The sequence below is a fragment of the Hylobates moloch genome, unplaced genomic scaffold (genome assembly GCF_009828535.3).
Source record: "Hylobates moloch isolate HMO894 unplaced genomic scaffold, HMol_V3 SCAFFOLD_2, whole genome shotgun sequence".
Taxonomy (NCBI): domain Eukaryota; kingdom Metazoa; phylum Chordata; class Mammalia; order Primates; family Hylobatidae; genus Hylobates; species Hylobates moloch.
In genome coordinates this window covers 15,569,709-15,590,866 of record NW_026652277.1, presented here as the reverse complement: position 1 = coordinate 15,590,866, position 21,158 = coordinate 15,569,709, and the positions used below count along the sequence as shown (strand labels likewise).

General features: G+C 39.8%; 1 non-coding gene across 1 annotated transcript; it reads right to left on the bottom strand.

The window, feature by feature from the left end:
• Positions 1 to 2,806: 2,806 nt before the first annotated feature.
• Positions 2,807 to 2,910, bottom strand: LOC116477836 (small nucleolar RNA U13). Its single transcript, XR_004250664.1, has one exon. It is a non-coding gene; the product is annotated as a small nucleolar RNA U13 (small nucleolar RNA).
• Between the last annotated feature and the right edge of the window lie 18,248 nt (positions 2,911 to 21,158).

Sequence of the window (21,158 nt, the reverse complement as noted above, 5' to 3'; positions counted from 1 at the left end):
ATGTTCCTTTATTAGGTTTTATTGAATGGTACTTTAGTTAACTTATACCTATGACTTGTTGCCTAATAATAAACAATGAGGCCATGAATTTCTCATATTTTATGAAGTTAATAGTTTTACTTTGGCCCAGAAGTTATAAGGAAAATATTTTACATGTTTCTAAGTAGTTAATTTTTATTATTGATCTTTTGTTATTAATTTCAATGTGATGGCTTTGTGATTAAAGAATGTGTTCTGCACACTTTACACATTTACTGAGAAATATATTTGTGGCTGAATACACCATTATGAGAAATGTTCTAAGGCACTGCTTAAGAGAATGTATATCCTCAATATAAAATGCAAATTTTATAATATTTATACATGTGTCCTAATCTGCTTTGTGTTGCTATAACGGACTATTTAAGACTGGGTAATTTAAAAAGAAAAAAAGGTTTATTTGGCTCATGGTTCTAACGGTTGGAAAGTCCAGGATTGGACTTCAGCATCTGGTGAGGGCCTCAGGCTGACTCCACTTATGGCAGAAGGTGATGGGAGCTGGTATGTGCAGAGATCACACCGCAACAGAAGAAGCAAAAGGGAAAGTGGGGAAGTGCCAGGAGCTTTTTAACAACCAGCTCTCTCGGGAACTAATAAAGTGAGCACTCACTAACAGCAAAGGAAGGGCATTAATCTATTCATGAGGGATCCTCCCTCATGACTCAAACTCCTCTCATCAGGCCCCACCTCCAACATTCGGGGTAAATTTCAACATGAGGCTTAGAAGGATGAAACATCCAAACCATAGCAACATGTATGTATGTAACTGTAAAATCAACATTTTTTGTTGTTATATTAGTCACACTGTATTTCCAGAAACACAGAGGACCATATATCCTGAAAAATTCTCCCAAACTACCCAGGAATGAAATATACCTGTAATCCCAGCACTTTGGGAAGCCGAGGTGGGCGGATCACCTGAGGTCGGGAGTTTCAGACCAGCCTGACCAACGTGCAGAAACTCCATCTCTACTAAAAATATAAAAAATAATAATAATTGGCCGGGTGTGGTGGCATATGCCTGTAATCCCAGCTGCTCAGGAGGCTGAGGCAGGAGAATCCCTTGAACCCGGGAGGCAGAGATTGCTGTAAGCTGAGATTGCGCCATTGCAATCCAGCCTGGGCAACAAGAGCGAAACTCCATCAAAAAAAAAAAAAAAGAGAGAGAGAGAGAGACAGAGAGAGAAAGAAAGAAAGAAAGGTAGGTAGATAAAACAAGCCTCTTTAAATGAAGAGCCAAGCATCCAAGAATAAGAAAAAATCTGAGGAAAAAAAATAAGGTGTTTAGAAAGCTGAAACCTGAATGGTAGCTGAAGCTGAAATTTATGGATTATGTGTTTTGCAAAACTTCTAGGGAGCAGGAAACAAGGCCTTGTACCTACTTAAGGGAGCTGGGACTGAGGCGCCCACCAGCCATACTTATTAAAGGTTGCAGGGTCTATCACATACATAGAAGTAAAAGGACTGGCAATAATAGCTCAAAGAACAGCAAAGATGAAATATAAGTACAACATTGTGAGATTCGTATACTCTGTATGAAGTGGTGAAGGTAGATTGTAATTTATTAAAGATATATAGGAAACCGACCAGGCGTAGTGGCTCATGCCTGTAATCCCAGCACTTTGGGAGGCTGAGGTGGGTGGATCACCTGAGGTCAGGAGTTCGAAACCAGCCTGGCCAACATGGCGAAACCCCATCTCTACTAAAAATATAAAATTTAGCTGGTCATGGTGGCGGGTGCCTGTAATCCCAGTTACTTGGGAGCCTGAGGCAGGACAATCTCTTGAACCTGGGAGGCAGAGGTTGCAGTGAGCCAAGATTGGGCCACTACTCTCCAGCCTGGGCGACAGAGTGAGACTCCATCAAAATAAATAAAATAAAATAAAATAAAATAAACCTAGAACAGCCACTAAAAAATAAAGCCAACAAAGGAGATAAAATGGAATTCTGAAAAATACTCATTTGTTCCAAAAGAAGGCAGGAAAAAGAGAGGGGGAAACAACAAATATAGGACTAACAGGAAACAAATAGCAAGAGTTAAAGATTTAAAGCACAGTGACTTGATAAATACATTGACTGTAATTTAAGTGAGCCCAGTGGACTCAGAGTGAAACAGACCTGGGCCAGGACTTCATCGATTTCCTTTCCCCTGTATACACGTGTCTGGGGCATGGGATGGGGGCTCTGTGGGGAATGATACCACTTAGGGTCCTTGGATATCAGTTCCACCTTGGATCTGTATCCAACAGCTTGCAAGTCTTGTCCTTTCTCCAGTGTACATTTATCCAAATAAATGGCTCTAGGCATGTTTGATGAAGGATGAAGGCAATCACTATTTCATACACTTGCTGTGGAGTTGCGGAGTTCTTTTCTATGAAGACTGTAGCTCTTCTTCAGTCGATGAGTTCAGAGTGAGAAAGCTCAAGCCTGGATACTGAACAAGGGCTAATTTTTTTTTTTTTTTTGATACAGGATCTTTCAGTGTCACCCAGGCTGGAGTGCAGTGGTGCCATCATAGCTCACTGTAGCCTTGAACTTCTGGACTCAAGCAATCCTCCTGCCTCAGCCACCCGAGTAGCTGGGGCTACAGACATGTACCACCATGCCTGGCTATTTTTGTTTGTTTGTTTTTAGTAGAGACAGGGTATCACTGTGTTTCCTAGGGTGGGCTCGAACTCCTGGCCTCAAGCAATCCTCGTGCCTTGGTTTCCCAAAGTGCTGAGTTTACACACATGAGCCACTGTACCTGACCTATTTGCTTTTTCCATGTCAGATGGGTAATGTTCCCACGTTGCAATAAGGTTTGGGAGTGACACATCTCACACATGCATGTGAATACTCAATCATCACACTTACAGATTACCAGAGGATCTCATCATTTTCTGTCGGGGCACCCACCTCAGCCTCTGCTCATCCATGCTTTTTTTTTTTTTTTTTTTTTTTTTTTGAGATGGAGTCTCACTCTGTCGCCCCTGCTGGAGGGCAGTGGCATGATCTCGGCTCACTGCAACCTCTGCTTTCTGGGTTCCAGTGATTCTCCTGCCTCAGCCTCCCAAGTAGCTGGGATTCCAGGTGCGTGCCACCATGCCCAGCTAATTTTTGTATTTTTAGTAGAGATGGGGTTTCACCATGTTGGCCAGGATGGTCTTGATCTCTTGACCTAATGATCCACCCACCTCAGCCTCTCAAAGTGCTGGGATTACAGGCATGAGCCACTGCACCCAGCCTGCTCATCCACTCTTTATGTCTTTTGACTGCATACAGCAGGCAAGGCCTTTACTGACAACTTCTTTGGACACTGTGATGCACCGCTCAGATGCCCCTTCTATGAAAGGCTTGAGGTCCCAGATGCTGGGATGCTCTCTGAAGACACCTTTGAACTGCCAGCATCCTTAGGTATCACTCAGCTGTAGAGACACTGTCAGCTAAGGTCATGCTCCTTCCCAGAATGGCCTACATCCAGTGACTGCTTGGTGCAGGAATATAAAGGGCTAGCATCCCCACTCAACTCCAGACAATACTAAAGGGCCACTTCAGCTCCAGCACTCCTCTGTAGTCGGCCAAGACTGGTGTTGGGTCTGCCACAGAGCTGGATTTCCATCTGCCCAATCCTGCTTCCATAACCTGCCTTCCACAGGTATTGACTCCAAGTGCCCTCTAAATTCTGCCCTAGAGCCTGTGACAGTTGATCCCAGGAGTATTCTGTGAAAGCAGGAGATAAGATGGGGTTTTGACGATAGCACCTGCCACTGGCTGCAGTAAGGACCACATCCGTAGGGGTAGGCAGAACACAGGTGCTGCCAGAAACTTTTGCTGGTGGTGAAACGGGATGGCAGATCAGTAGTACAGGGGTGCACTAGCTGGTATATCAGAGATTTGAGAAAGATAGAGGGAATCACAGCTACAAGGTCAAGAAAATTGGATGAGTAGGGTTCAACTGTGTTAAACTCTGGAAATAAATAACAAAAATCTAAGACTTATTAATGGAAAACTATGTCTGAAAGCCAGATGGTGTTCTTTGTCATATACCTCTCATTGGGAGGGCAGTGAGAACTGAGGGCCATGTCCAGGTATGAATTGTGGAGGTGACTGAGCTCCAGGGAGAGTTAAACTAAAATCAAAGACAGATCCACTATTCTGAAGTCAGGGTTTGGTTTAGAAAGAATAGATCCTGGCCAGGCACAGTGGCTCACGCCTGTAATCCCAGCATTTTGGGAGGCTGAGGCAGGCAGATCACTTGAGCCCAGGAATTTGAGACCAGCCAGGCCAATATGGGGAAACCGTTTTTCTACCAAAAATACAAAAATTAGCCGGATATGATGGCCCATGCCTGTAATCCCAGCTACTCAGGTGGCTGAAGCAGGAGAATCGCTTGAACCCGGGAAGCGGAGGTTGCAGTGAGCCGGGATAGTGCCACTGCACTACAGCCTCAGTGACAAGAGCAAGACTCTGTCTCAAAAAAAAAAAAAAAAAAAAAAAGGGAGAAAGAGAGGAAGGGAAGAAGGAGGGAGGAAGGGAGGAAGGGACGAAGGGAGGGAGGGAGGACAACGAGAAGGAGGGAGGGACGGGAGGGGAGGAAAGGAAGAAAGGGAGAAAGGGAGAGAGAGAGGGAAGGAAAGAAAAAGAAAAGAAAAAAGAAAAGGGAAGGGAAAGAAAAAAGGAGAGAGAGGGAGAGCGAGAGAGAGAGGAAGAGAGTCCTGACACACAGGAAGGGGGTATCTGGTTTGATGCTGTCTCCAAATCTTGAATTCCTAGATGTCTTTGATTCCTTCGAGACTGCACAAATGTCCATTCTTTCTATTAAAAGCTAGCATGCCCCACCTTGCCTGAAGACAATGCTAGAAATCTTTCCCTTGCAAGTCGAAATGTGCCCCAACTGAGATCTGCCTTTAAGTCCTTTCCTGGCCTCTCTAGGCCTATAAGCCAGGTGAAGTCCTAACTTAAGCCAGTCAAGAATGTGCTGGGCCTCATAAGGAAAGAAAGCAAACTATACTTCAAAAGGACTGCAAGACAGCCTGTGCACACTAGAAATATATATACAACAGTGAGCTCTGTAGTTGGTCCCACTAACCTTCCTCTTCCTGGTATCCCACAGACACACCAGCTGGAAGAGCAGTTCCTAGAAAGCCTGTGACAAAGTAGACACAAGAGGTAGACTGTACTGAACACTCTAATACATCACCCAGGTCCCCAGTCAATAAAGGGCTCATGGCTCCAGTTTTTAGGGATGTTATTGTCAGATATGCTTCAGTTGACAAACCTTTTGGGATGTCAGTGGCAGAGAGCTGCCTTACCCAACATTATACCCCATGATGGTTCATTTTATGGCTCAACCTGCCTGGGCCAGGAGATGCCCAGATATCTGGTGACACATCCTTTCTAGGTATGTCTAGGAGGATGTTTCTAAAAGGGATTAGCATTTGACAAAGTAGACTGAGAAAAAAGATGCCCTCCCCATTGTGGATGGGTATCATCCAATACATTCAGGACCTGAATAAAACAAAAAAAGTGAAGAAAGTTTGAATTCCCTCCTTATCTGATTGCTGGAGCCTGGACATTGATCTTCCCCTGCACTCAGCACTCCTGCTTCTCAGGCCTTCAGTCTTGGAGTGGAACCTACAGAACCAGCTTTCCTGGATCTCCAGCTTGCAGGTGGTAGAATCACATCTGCCTCCAGAATCAGCCTCCATAAACCTCTATAGTCATATGAGCCTATACCTTAGAATAAATCTCTCTCAAGAGAAAGAGAGATAGAGATTTAGATGTCTGTCCCATTGGTTCTGTTCCTCTGCAGAATCCTGACTAATACCTGCCCCTTCCCAAGGTGGCCAACATCCACTCATTGATCAATGTGGGACAATAAGGCCTGGCCATCCCAACCCAACTTGGAACACTGCGAAAAAACCATGTGAGTTTCACAGCTCACCCTGCGGGTCAGCCAGGCTTGTATGAAGTTCATTTCCCCTGCTTAATGCCACTTTCTTTCCCTCAGTTTCAATCCCAAGGACACACCTGAGTGAAAAACCTGCTTCCTAAACAACAGCCTCTTTCTAGAAAACCCAACCTGTGACAGCGGCTCAGCACTCTTGCCCTTAGGAAAACCATACGTCATCTCCCAAGTCCCCTGCAGATCAGGTTCCCCTGAATGAAATTCCAGTCTTGCTACCTGTTATAGTAATTATGTTCATCTTTCTTCTGATTCTTAAAGGCTGCCTCCTGGCCTCTGCTTTCCTGGGATCTAGTATCCTCGTTGCTACTAAATTGCTCAGTTCTGCAACACCATCAGCTACCTTCAGCCCCAACCTACAGAAGACAGACTTTCCTGAGGTTCTCAAAATGCTGGTGCCCCTTCTCCTCACCAGGGCATTTCTTATCAATTTGGCAAATGTAGTATTTTCTAGACCCTCCTGAGGACAGTCAGCTGGTGGGATTTCTGATTAGGTACAGTAGACTCGTTATAGCATTTTCAAGTCCTTGAACACCCCTTTCTCCACAATCTCTCGTGGATTTTCTGGCATCTCTACTTCTGTTAAGAGGTGTATCAGTTTTTCCAAGCTAAAAGCATGCTTACTAACTGTTATTTAGCAACACATCAAGAAACTTTATAATAGAGAAGTCTTGAGAGTCACCACTTTGGTCACTCAGATGATCAAAGTAAACACCATTGGACAAATTAAAATCACATGAGAGAATGCAGTGAGAACAGAGTATCCCCTGTGAGAGACTCCCACCCAGAATCCATAACCTAGATCTCCTCATGATGAAACATGAAACAAACTCAGATCGAGTGACATCTGCAAAACAACTGTCCTAGTGTGAAGGTCATTGTCGTGGGCTGAACTGTGTCACTCCCCAAATGCATATGATGAGGCTCTAACTCCCCAATGTGACTATATTTACAGATAGTGCCTTTAAGGGGGTAATGAAGTTTAGGTAGTCATAAGAATGGGGCCTCCCATAGAACTGGTGACGTTCCAAGAAGAAGGGAGAACGAGTGTGCTCTCCAAGCTTGCATAGAGGAAAGGCTGTGTGATGACACAGAGAGAAGGCAGCCGCCTATTAGCCAAGAAGGGAGGCCTCACAAAAACCAACCCTGATTGCACCTTAACCTTGGACTTCCAGCTTCTATAACTGTGAGAAAATGAATGTCTGTTGTTTAAGCCACTCCGTCAGTGGTATTTTCCATGGCAGCCCAAGCTATCACAGCCACATTTATGGAGATCTGCATTTTTCTACCATCCCTCTCTCTTTTCTTCCCTACTTATTGACATTTTAGCTAATATTTCCTAGCTTCGTGATCCTTTTTCTAAATAAAGAACATTTCTTCTTGTATCCTACTAGGGCTGTAAACAATGTCCAGAGATTTACTTCTTGGAGTATTTTCCAGGGGAAGTGTGTTGTGTTCTTGCAGCTCCAAATCTGTTTTCTATGAACTTCAACAATGATAAATCAAACTCTCATTTTTATCAGTTCTAAGTTAAAGAATATGATGTAATATAATATATGACCACTTTGCATAAAATTTCTGTAAAAACAATTAAGAGCTATAATTTTTAATGAATCAAAAGCATGCTTACTGCTATCAAGAAGTATAAAGTCTCGAAATTAAAAGTTCATCCTCATTTAAAAAATCATTATTCACTTCCCTGACATAAAGGAAAAAGGGCAAAAGTGTACTCTGTTATCTCTCACAGAATGGATAAGAAACTGCAAACAAACTTTACAAGAGTGTAATGGCAGATGGGAATTGAGTAATAACAAAATAAGTCTTGGATCTGCCCTCACTCTCTTTTGTGTCAGGCAAAAGTATATTTTCCACTCTTCACTTACTACCCCAGTTAGAAAAAAATGCCAGATCTGAAAGTTGAAGAGGTCCTGCATGCACAATTTAAACCTTAATGAAGATAGAACCATATGGCAACACAATTCATGGAAAGGAAAGGGGGAAAATATCTATTATCACAATTTAATAAAAACAACATTTGGCTGGGGGCGGTGGCTCATGCCTGTAATCCCACCACTTTGGGAGCCTGAGGCAGGCAGATAATGAGGTCAAGAGATCAAGACCATCCTGGCCAACATGGTGAAACCCCAGTCTACTAAAAATACAAAAATTTTCTGGGCATGGTGGTGCACACCTGTAGTCCTAGCTACTCGGGAGGCTGAGGAAGGAGAATCACTTGAATTTGGGAGGTAGAGGTTGCAGTGAGCTGAGATCGTGCCACTGCACTCCAGCCTGGTGACAGAGAGAGACTGTGTCTCAAAAAAAAAAAAAAAAAAAAAATATATATATATATATATATATATACACACACACATATATATTTATTATATATATTAAAATATATATGCAAATATATATATTTGTACAAATATAAATATATATATTTTACAAATATAGATGTACAAATACAAATATATATATTTGTAGCCAGATGCAGTGGCATGTGCCTATAGTCCCGGCTTCTCAGGAGGCTGAAGCATGAGGATCATGAGCCCAGCAATTCAAGGCTGTAGTGCGGCATGATCACGCCTGTGGATAGCCACTGCGCTTCAGCCTGGGCAACCTAGTAAGACTCCCATGTCTAAAAGGAATAAACAAATAAAATTAACATTTGTACTATTCTGTACACTGTATTTGTCCTCTAAACTTATTCACTTACTCTACAACAGAGAAACTATAGTTAGAGTTAAAATTTCATCTGTTCAGTCTCCATTGTGGAATAAAAAAGAGAACATAATTTAGAGAGAGCTAGATTTTAGTCTGGGCTCCAACTCTTACTTTCAGTGTAACTTTTGAAAATGTATCTTAATTGTGAAATAGGGATTGTGACAGAGTTGCATAATAAGAATGAACAAGAATAAACTCAAGAATAAATTTCAGAATGTGTCTGTGAACCACAGATATATGCTGTGTAAATGAAAACTACACATTCAAACTTAAACCAAAGGAAAATGATTTTAAGAATATTTCCCAGTTTACTAATAAAAGAAAAAACTATGTTCAGTGTATTGATAATTGCATCATTTAACATATAGCCCCTAACTTGGATGTCTGCTCCCAAATAAATCCTATTTTGTCTACTTTGAAACTGAATTTTTCATCTGCTGACCTATTCATCTAATTTATCCAAATGGTTCTGTTTGTTTCATTTCTTGATATTTCTGTTGTTTACAGTTTTAGCATTACTAAAGAACTGTATCATTTTCAATTACTGTTTTTTCTGATCATCCATCACAACAATGTAGGACTAATTAGCTTAGAAGAGCTGGCTGTTCTTGAAATCCCTGAGGAGAATCACAAGAAGCCTCAAACTAATTTTTCTGTCAGTGGCTCATGCCAACTTCCTATTACCACCTCCTGTGATCATGCTGTGACTTTGACAACTACCCTTGAGGAAATAGCTTTGCCAGTTTACAAGAGTGAATTGCAGGCAGAACAAAGCATGGGGTAGAGTCTGATGTCATCCTTTCTTCCTTCTCTTTATGACAGGGCATGTGAGGTTACCCATCTCAAGCTATCCCCACATGACTGGCCACAACTCGAAAGGGATCGCCACAGTGTTGCTTCTGGCAACACATAGCTACAAAGAGATCTTTTGGCAGAGCTGTGACCCATGTCCCATGTTATATTTAATGGTATATGTAAAGAAAAAAACACAACTATTGTCTTGCTTTCCTTGGTATTGCAAAAAAAGTGAATTTTTTTTTTTTTACTAATACCTAGTAGTTTTTTTAATTTATAAAATGAAAATACGATGAGAATTTTCAGGATCAAAAATATTAAAGCAGATATTCTCTATATATCAGAATATATAACTACCTATTATGAATATTATTTTGGGTTTTTCATGACTTTGTAGACAAAATAGCAGACATATAGTGTGCAATTTCTAGACTTAATATACATGAGAAGAATCCAGCCAGTTTTGCTCTGCAATATAACTTTAACCATGTAACATTTTTTAAAACCCTAAAGTCAAAGTTTCTCAGGGTGCAAAAGCAGCTCTAAAAAAGCTGAGATGCTTATCAGTGCAACTAATGACAAAATACTTTTCTTGCACAACATTCAAATTCTAATACAATGGCACCACCTGTTGATGGAATGGCAGAATTGACTCCTAAGACTACAACACAGTATCCAGTGTTTACTGGAATTTTAAATCAAGGGATAGAACATAGGTCATTGACCATTGAACAGATAATATATCAGTGAGATGGCTAGCTCACATTTGATGTGGTTATATCAATTGCTACTTTGACTTTCTGGCATTCTGTAGAATGGCGCAGCATTTCCTTAAGGGCTAATCATTGCATGAACATAAGAAAATGTATAATTAAGATTAGTTTTCTTACATATATTTAAATGTAAGTTTTAGAGAAAAAGTTTTTCTAACATTAAGTTTTTTCTTCCAACACATAGTTACACTGGATTGAATATGAGGGCTCTGCAGAACACATTTTGGGAAAACTAAACTCATTTTTTGGAAATATGCTGGACTGGATAAATAACCAGTAAACACATTTAAAAATTACTCTTATAACATAGCAAACATATTCTTAAAAAAAAAAAACTGTTGGAGGCTTCCAAGATGGCCGAATAGGAACAGCTCCAGTCTGCAGCTCCCAGCAAGATCAATGCAGAAGATAGGTGATTTCTGCATTTCCAGCTGAGGTACTTGGTTCATCTCATTGGGACTGGTTGGACAGTGGGTTCAGCCCATGGAGGGTGAACTGAAGCAGGGCAGGACGTTACCTCACCCGGGAAGTACAAGGGGTCAGGGGATTTCCCTTTCCTAGACAAGGGAAGCCGTGACAGTCTGTACCTGGAGGAATGGTACACTCCTGCCCAAATACTATGCTTTTCCCACAGTCTTTGCAACTGGCAGACCAGGAAATTCCCTCCTGTGCCTGGCTCAGCAGGTCCCAGGGCCACAGAGTCTCGCTCACTGCTAGCGCAGCAGTCTGAGATCCACCTGCAATGCCGCAGCTTGGTGGGGGGAGGGGCGTCTGCCATTGCTGAGGCTTCAGTAGGCGGTTTTGTGCTCACAGTGTAAACAAAGAGGCCAGGAAGCTCAAACTGCATGGAGCCCACTGCAGCTCTGCAAGGCCTACTACCTTGCTGTAGATTCCACCTCTGTGGGCAGGGCATATCAGAACTAAAGGCAGCAGACAGCTTTGGCAGACCTAAGTGTCCCTGTCTGACAGCTCTGAAGACAGCAGTGGTTCTCCCAGCATGGCATTTGAGCTCTGAGAACGGACAGACTGGCTCCTCAAATGGGTCCCTGAACCCCCGTGTAGCCTGACTGGGAGACACCTCCCAGTAGGGGCCGACAGACACCTCATACAGGAGGGTGCCCCTCTGGGACGAAGATTCCAGAGGAAGGATCAGGCAGCAATATTTGCTGTTCTGCAGCCTCCGCTGGTGATACCCAAGCAAACAGGGTCTGGAGTGGACCTCCAGCAAACTCCAACAGACCTGCAGCTGAGGGGCCCGACTGTTAGAAGGAAAACTAACAAACAGAAAGGAATATTATCATAATCAATAAAAACCACATCCACAACAAAACCCCATCTGTAGGTCACCAACATCAAAGACAAAAGGTAGATAAAACTACAAAGATGGGGAGAAAGCAGAGCAGAAAAGCTGAAAATTCCAAAGACCAGAGTGCCTCTTCTCTTCCAAAGGATTGCAGCTCCTCACCAGCAAAGGAACAAAACTGGACAGAGAATGAGTTTGACGAGTTGACAGAAGTAGGCTTCAGAAGGTCAGTAATAACAAACTTCTCTGAGCTAAAGAAGCATGTTCTAAGCCATCGCAAAGAAGCTAAAAACCTTGAAAAAAGGTTAGATGAATGGCTAACTAGAATAAACAGTGTAGAGAAGACCTTAAATGACCTGATGTAGCTGAAAACCACGGCATGAGAACTTCATGACATATGCAAAAGGTTCAGTAGCTGATTCAATCAAGTGGAAGAAAGGATATCACTGAATGAAGATCAAATTAATGAAATAAAGTGAGAAGACAAGATTAGAGAAAAAAGAGTCAAAAGAAACAAACAAAGCCTCCAAGAAATATAGGACTATGTGAAAAGACCAAATCTACATCTGATTGGTGTTCCTGCAAGTGATGAGGAGAATGGATCCAAGTTAGAAAACACTCTTCAGGATATTATCTGGGAGAACTTCCCCAACCTAGCAAGGCAGGCCAACATACAAATTCAGGAAATACAGAGACCACCACAAAGATACTCCTTGAGAAGAGCAACCCCAAGACACAATTGTCAGATTCACTAAGGTTGAAATGAAGAAAAAAATGTTAAGGGCAGCCAGAGAGAAAGGTCAGGTTACCCACAAAGGGAAGCGCATCAGACTAACAGCGGATCTCTCAGCGAAACCCTACAAGCCAGAAGAGAGTGGGGGCCAATATTCAACATTCTTAAAGAAAAGAATTTTCAACCCAGAGTTTCATATCCAGTGAAACTAAGCTTCATAAGTGAAGGAGAAATAAAATCCTTACAGACAAGCAAATTTGGAGAGATTTTGTCACCACCAGGCCTGCCTTACAAGAGCTCCTGAAGGAAGCCCTAAATGTGAAAAGGAACAACTGGTATCAGCCACTGCAAAAACATGCCAAATTGTAAAGACCATTGATGCTATGAAGAAACTGCACCAATTAATGGGCAAATAACCATCTAAGATCATAATGACAGGATCAAATTCACACATAAGAATGTTAACCTTAAATGTAAATGGGCTAAATGCCCCAATTAAAAGACACAGACTGGAAAATTGGATAAAGAGTCAAGACCCACTAGTGTGCTGTATTCAGGAGACCCATCTCAGGTGCAAATACACATATAGGCTCAAAATACAGAGATGGAGGAAGATCTACCAAGAAAATGGAAAGTGAAAAAAGAAGGGGTTGCAATCCTAGTCTCTGATAAAACAGACTTTAAACCAACAAAGATCAAAAGAGACAAAGAATGCCATTACATAATGGTAAAGGGATCAATTCAACAAGAAGAACTAACTATCCTAAATATATATGCATCCAATACAGGAGCACCCAGATTCATAAAAAGAAGCTTTAGAGACCTACAAAGAGACTTAGACTCCCACACAATAATAATGGGAGACTTTAACACTCCACTGTCAATATTAGACAGATCAACAAGACAGAAGGTTAACAAGGATATCCAGGACTAGAACTCAGCTCTGGACCAAGCAGACCTAATAGACATCTACAGAACCGTCTACCCCAAATCAACAGAATATACATTCTGCACAGCACCACATCTCACGTATTCTAAAATTGACCACATAATTGGAAGTAAAACACTCCTCAGCAAATGCAAAAGAACAGAAATCACAACAAACTTTCTCAGACAACAGTGCAATCAAATTTGAACTCAGGATTAAGAAAGTCACTCAAAACCGCACAACTACATGGAAACTGAATAACCTGCTCCTGAATGACTACTGGGTAAATAATGAAATGAAGGCAGAAATAAAGATGTTCTTTGAAACCAATGAGAACAAAGACATAACATACCAGAATCTCTGGGATACATTTAAAGCAGTGTGTAGAGGGAAATTTATTGCACTAAATGCCCACAAGAGAAAGCAGGAAAGATCTAAAATTGACACCCTAACATCACAATTAAAAGAACTAGAGAAGCAAGAGCAAACAAATTTAAAAGCTAGCAGAAGGCAAGAAATAACTAAGATCAGAGCAGAACTGAAGGAGATAGAGACACAAAAAACCCTTCAAAAAATCAATGAATCCAGGAGCTGGCTTTTTGAAAAAATCAACAAAATAGATCGATCAGTAGCAAGACTAATACAGAAGAAATGAGAGAAGAATCAAATAAATGCAATAAAAAATGATAAAAGGGATATCACCACTGATCCCATAGAAATACAAACTACTGTCAGAGAACACTATAAATACCTCTATGCAAATAAACTAGAAAATCTAGAAGAAATAGATAAGTTCCTGGACACATACACCTTCCCAAGACTAAACCAGGAAGAAGTTGAATCTCTGAATAGGCCAATAACATATTCTGAAATTGAGGCAATAATAGCCAACCAAAAAAAGTCCAGGACCAGATGGATTCACGGCCGAAATCTACCAGAGGTACAAAGAGGAGCTGGTACCATTCCTTCTAAAACTATTCCAATCAATAGAAAAAGAGGGAATCCTCCCTAACTCATTTTGAGGCCAGCATCATCCTGATACCAAAGCCTGGCAGAGACTCAACAAAAAAAGAGAATTTTAGGCCAATATCTCTGATGAACATCGATGCAAAAATCCTGAATAAAATACTGGCAAACCAAATCCAGCAGCACATCAAAAACCTTACCCACCATGATCAAGTCGGCTTCATCCCTGGGATGCAAGGCTGGTTCAACATATGCAAATCCATAAACTTAATCCATCATATAAACAGAACCAATCACAAAAACCACATGATTATCTCAATAGATACAGAAAAGGCTTTTGACAAAATTCAACAGCTCCTCATGCTAAAAACTCTCAATAAACTACATATTGATGGAACGTATCTCAAAATAATAAGTGCTATTTATGACAAACCCACAGCCAATATCATACTGAATGGGCAAAAACATGGAATACTATGCAGCCATAAAAAATGATGAGTTCATGTCTTTGCAGGGATATGGATGAAGCTGGAAACTATCATTCTCAGCAAACTATCACAAGGACAGAAAACCAAACACTGCATGTTCTCACTCATAATTGGGTGTTGAACAATGAGAACACATGGACACAGAGCGGGGAACATCACACACCAGGGCCTGTTGGGCCTGTCGGGAGGTGGGGTGCTGGGGTAGGGATAGCATTAGGAGAAATACCTGATGTAAATGACGAGTTGATGGGTGCAGCACACCACCATGGCACATGTATGTATACCTATATAACCTGCACGTTGTGCACGTGAACCCTAGAACTTAAAGTATAATAAAAATTTTAAAAAATAAAAAAACACTCATGCAAAGAAAAAAAAACACCTTATACTTGCAAGAAAGTAAGGGATACCCCATAGGCAAAACCAGAAGAATCCAGAAAATAAGAGCAACAAACCAACGAACTTAATATTTTTCAGCTGTCCTGGAGGAAAGAATATGTATTTTGAGTGGTGGCAACTGGTTTCAAAGTTGTTTGGTTTGAAGGGCTCAAGCCAAAATATAATAACTTGAACTCGACTAGTGATGTCACTAGTTGAAACCGAGCCAGTCAAATGGCTGTACCATTAGTGCAAGTGTGGAATAGAAAAAAGAAATATCTGCCAGCCCAGGAAAAAAACAAGGATGCTTGTAATCTTGACCTGGGACCTAGATGGATAAGTGAAATGTCGCATCTGAGAATTTTTGATAATGGAGTTCCTGCATGGGCTCAAGTTCTTCAGTCCATTATCTATGTGGTCCAGGAATGTTTCAGCTGAGAAAGCAACATAAAATTGGCCTGTGGTTGCATCATGCATAATATCACTGGAAGTACCTGGATTAACCACATTCAAAACCTCTTTTGGGGACACATACTCTCTTTAGACCATATAACCAGATAGGATTCTTGAGAAAAAAAAAAAAAAAAAACCTCCATTGAACATGAGTTCATAACTCATAACTCAGAAAACTAACAAGAAAATATTTTATTATAAGTGAGTTAGTAAATACTATCATGAAAGTTCAGGCAAATTTGGAAAACAATGAAATGGAACTTGTATAAATAAAAATATGTTATTGAAATTAAAACCCCAGCAGGTTGGACAAAACAGATAAGACAGAGCTAAGCAGAGAATTAATACATGGAAGACTTTATTGCAGATATATAATGCTCCAGAGAGAAAGGAATGGAAAATGGGAAAGAGAAGTTGAGCCGTGGAAGATGGAAGAACTAAGCCCAATGTATGTCTATTCAGATTTCCATAGATGAACAAGAAATGAAATGATGGAGAGAAAATATTAAAAATGAAATGGTTGAAATGTTCTCCAAACTGATGAAAAACACAATTTCCCCAACTGACAATGTATAACACTCCCAAGCAGGATAAATAGAAGTGAAATACCTAGATAATCCAGTGGAACAGCAGAAACTTAAAGATGAGGAGGTAATCCCAAATGCAAACAGAGAAACAAGACAGGTTTCCTAAAAAGGAATGACAATCAGATAAACCACCGACCTTTCAAAGGTAACAATAAACGGCAGACAACTGTAGAATGCTATCTTTAAGGCATGAGAGAAAGCAACTCACACCTTACTCATTTATTTCACGTATTTTATTTTTAATTTATTAGAGATGAGGATTATTTTTTCCTATTCCACACTTTCACTAATGGTACAGCCATTTGACTGGCTCAGTTTCAACTAGTGAAATCACACAAGTTCAAGTCATTATCTTCTGGCTTTAGCCCTTAAAACCAAACAACTTTGAAACCAACTCCCACCCCCCAAAACATATACACTTTCCTCCAGGACAGCTGAGAAATATTGAATTATTTGGTTTATTTCTCTGATTTTCTGGGTTATTCTTCAGATTTTGCCTATGGGGATATCTGTTACTTTCTTGCAAGTATAAGTTTTTGAGAGTATGTTTGCCATGTTATACAAGTAATTTTAAATGTGTTTACTGGTCATTTATCTAGACCAGCATATTTCCAAAAACAGTTTATTTTATTTTTAATTCAATAATCATAATACAGACAAGGTCTCATCCCTAAAAATAAAAAACTGTACCTACCTTATGTCAGTTAAATGAGTTAACATTTGTAACTCTTAAACAGGGCTGGCTCATAGTAAATGCCATGCAAATGTTTGTTAAATAAAAATAAAATACATAAAATCCACCCTCCACCTCTGCCTCCTGAGTAGCTAGGACCACAGGCGCAAGCCCAGTGGTGAGCATACCCTTAATTTTCATTTTACTGGTGAAAAAACTGAGGAAGAGTTAGGCAAAGCAACATTCTCAAAGTCACATGGCTAGTAAGAATTTAGACCTTGGAATTTTATCCCACCTAAATTATCACATAAGAATAATGACAAAATAGGTCAAGTGTGGGGGTACACGCCTGTAATCCCAGCCCTCCAAAAAATTAGCCAGGCATGGTGGCATGTGCCTGTAGTTCCAGCTACACTGGAGGTTGAGGTGGGAGGATCACTTGAGCCTGGGAGTTCAAGGCTCCTGTTAGCCAAGATGGTGCCACTGCACTCCAGCCTGGGCTACAGAGTGAGTCACTGTCTCAAAAACAAAAAAGAATGACAAAAATAAGCACCTTCTTTACAAATCAATGTTTAGTGACAATAAAATTTATCATTAGAAGAATACAAAAACTATATGCTTTACGAAATGGGAAAAAAATCCAAAAAGAAAGAAAGGTAAGCAAAGAAAGTGACAACTAGGACAGTAAACCTGAACAAACCTTGACTATAAAAACATAATACATATGAAGACTAATTATAGAGATTACACAAAGGGGAACTAAATATTGGACACTGCCTCTATTCTAATATGATCTTACAGATTAAATGAATTATTTGTTAGATATAACAACTCTAAATGTATGAATACCAGATATATAAATATAGTGATATATAAAGCAATGCTCAATACAACAGCAAGAAAAGTATTGACAAATCTACCTCAACAGTGGGAGATTTAACAGTCTCCTAAATGATTAACTAGATTTAAACATTTTTTTAAGGCTGTGGATGGATAAAACAATGAATTAATTTCTTAAACTGTTAGTAATACATAAAATCCTCTACCAAAAAATCAGAGAGCTGATATTCCTCTCAATTATGCATGAAATTTTTTTTAAAAATTGACCATGAACTAAGCCTAAAAGCAACTTTCACCGAATACCCAAGTATCAGGATTATAAAAACAATTGTCCTCTGAACAAAACATAATTAAATTAAAACAATAACAAACACATAACTCTAAGAGACGTCTGAAGGTTTAAAATCTACTTGTACATAACAAATGGGTTAAGAAAAAAATGGGAATCATAAAACATTTGAACTGAATGGTAATTATAAAAGTATTATATATCAAAATTTGTATGATACTTAGATTGTAATTTTATAGCACTAAATGTTATATTAGAATGCAGTAGGAAGGTTGAAAAATAATGAACCAATCATCCAACTCAAGGAGTGAGAAAAACAACCACCAAAAAACAGAAGATGATCATTTTGCAACTCTCAATGGAATAGACTCAGGCAAGAATTTTTAGTGGCTGCTAAACCATTAAATAAAAGGCTAACAGAGAATTGAAATGACACAGAGCTAAGGTAGAGCCCACAGGTTACTTGCAGGGGGACAGCTTACATGAATAATCAATGTTAGCAACACTAGTAATTAAATGACCAGCTTTTGATGTGATGCAGTAAGAAAAAACACAACATTATTCTTAAGATATTCTTGCAAAGAAGTGTTTTGCCATCTAATTAATGTACTCCAATTAACTCGAATCAAATCTTTCCATCTAAACTTCTGATTTACGGGAAATTCCAAAACCTAAGCAAGGTACAAATCAAACATTCCTACAAGGAAACAATCAGAATCAAACGTTCTAAAGGAAAATTGATACCATCTCTTCAACAGATTAACGTCATGAAAAAACAGGGGAAGAGGAACGTTCTACGTTAAAATATTCTTTAGAGAAATGCCATATGTTGTCATTGATCGTATCGTGACCTGTCAAAATTAGCTCTAAAAGGCGTTGTAAAACTTAATGGAGACATGCAGATAAGGACTGACAATAAATTACTTTAGGAAATTATTAATTTTCTTGGATGTGATAATGTGGTTATGTGGGAATGTTTTAATTTTTAGAGATGCATTCTGGAATAACTAGGGAAAAATTGTTATGACATCTGTAGTTATTTTAAAATTTACCAAAAATAGATGAAACAAATGATTTAATTATTAAATCTAGGTGTGACAGGTGTTTATTATACCTTTCTCTCCATTTTTTCATATGTTTGACATTTTTAATAACACATTTCAAAAATAAAACCTAAAGAATGTAGAAGCAGCCTTGGGGGCTCTACTGCTGTTTGCTTTTGAAGGTGCAAAAGACCTCTGTCTGTCCATCTAGGCTCCAATCCTGCCTAAGGCTGCTTCCCAAAGCCGCAGAATGTGCAACACGATGCCCAGGGGCAGAGGTCATTCATTCTTCAACAAGCATGACCTTCTGCCTGGACAGACGCCATGCTGGTGATCATGACATGAATTGAACCGGGGAGTTTGTTAATGATCATATGCCTTTTCCTCCCCGGGTTTTCTATGCAACATTCCAATATCGGTTTTTAGCCAAGCAAATCTGGACAGCTTCTAAGAGAACCAAGAAAATTGGGAGAGAGACTGGGATAAAATTAAAAGCAGTTTCAACTCATAGAATCAATTTTGTTTTACTATCGCTGACTTAGTTCAAAACTGCCAGACGTTCTTTTCTGGGCATCCAAATCCATTCAGTTTCTGAGCTTTCCCCAACAGAAATTGTCATTCTTCTTCCAGACTATGGAAGAAGAGTTCAATATTGTACCATAATCCCCCGCCTTAGCCACAGTCTCTCTTTCCATATTTGTTACCCATGGTCAAGAAGGTTGAGTATAATACAGTAAGATATTTTGGGAGAGAGAAAGGAAGAGACCACATTTACATAACTTTACTACAGTAGTTCGTTATAATTGTTCTATTTTATTATTAGTTATTTTTGTTCATCTCTTACTATACCTGATTTATAAGTTAAGGTTTATGATACGTATGTATGTATATGAAAAAACATAGTATTTTTAGGATGAAGTACTATCTGCGGTTTCATGTATCCACTGGGGGTTTTGGAACGTATCCCTCATGAATTTTTGCCATACTGGCAAAAGTTAAGCTGCTGGATTTGGTATGTTTTTATTGGAGTCTCAACTCATCCAGAGGGGATTTGATCAATGCTGTGAGGGAGTCGCAAAATGCACAAAAGTAACAGTATGAGAGAAAGGTCTTAAGGATTAAGGGCAGAGTGTGCTATAGAAGTCCAGAAAAATGCTAATTACAGAATTGAACCTGAGACAGGCTATGAGTCATGAAGCTTTATTTCTATTAGTCTTTTTATGTATTCTTCTTGCCTTCCTTTATTATATTGAATAGAAGTGATGGTTGTAGGATGTCTTATATTGTTGCCATTCTAAAAGGGAAATTTTTCTTCATTAAGTATGTTGTTGCTACAGACTTTTTGATTTTTGGTATGCGTATGGATGCTGTGAGTTTCCACCTAGATTCCTTTCATTGAACCAGTCGGTATATCCATCCCCCAGCTACTGTAAATTCTTGGCAGTTAAAAGTTTATTACTCTTTCTACAAGGAGTAATTATCCTTGACCAAACTAGAGCCACAGGGACAATCCGTGGCTAATCACTGACTGATATTGAATTGCAAACTGTCTGCTTTTTAAGTACCATTGAAATGATAAGGAAAGAAAATGACAGGCTTGTACTTATTAATCAGCAACCTAAGATGAAATATGAGAGTCAAAAATGGTCCCTGGCAGCATTTCAAACAAACACGCAAAACCAAACAAAACTTACTTCCTGCAGTGGCAGAAACAAACAAAGCTGAAGGCCAAGGCAGAATTTATTTTTTGAGAGTAGGAGAATTTCAGAAAAAGCTGAATTTTCTTTGTCTTGGTGAAGGTCCTAATAATAACCAAGTGGGATCTTAGAGACTGGGGATGGGAACACCTAGCCTCAATTTCTCTTTATGTGTGCCTGTCCATAGACAACTTGAGTACCCTCACAACATGGCAGCTGGCTTCCCCCAAAGAAACAGAGCCACGAGACCAGGCAGAAATTGCAGTGCCTTTGAAAATCACATCCCGTTACTTTCACAATATCCAGTTGGTCAGGCAGTTGGGGTCTTTTCAATGTGGAAAGGAACTACCCAAGGACATGCCCATCAAGAGGCATGGCCACTGCTTGCCACCTTGGAGGCTAGCATTAAGAACATCTGTGATTCATGGAAGGATATCAACGTATCAACAGGAACAGGAGTTTGGAAGAAATTGATTCTAGCTTTCATAGATGACTTTGAAGG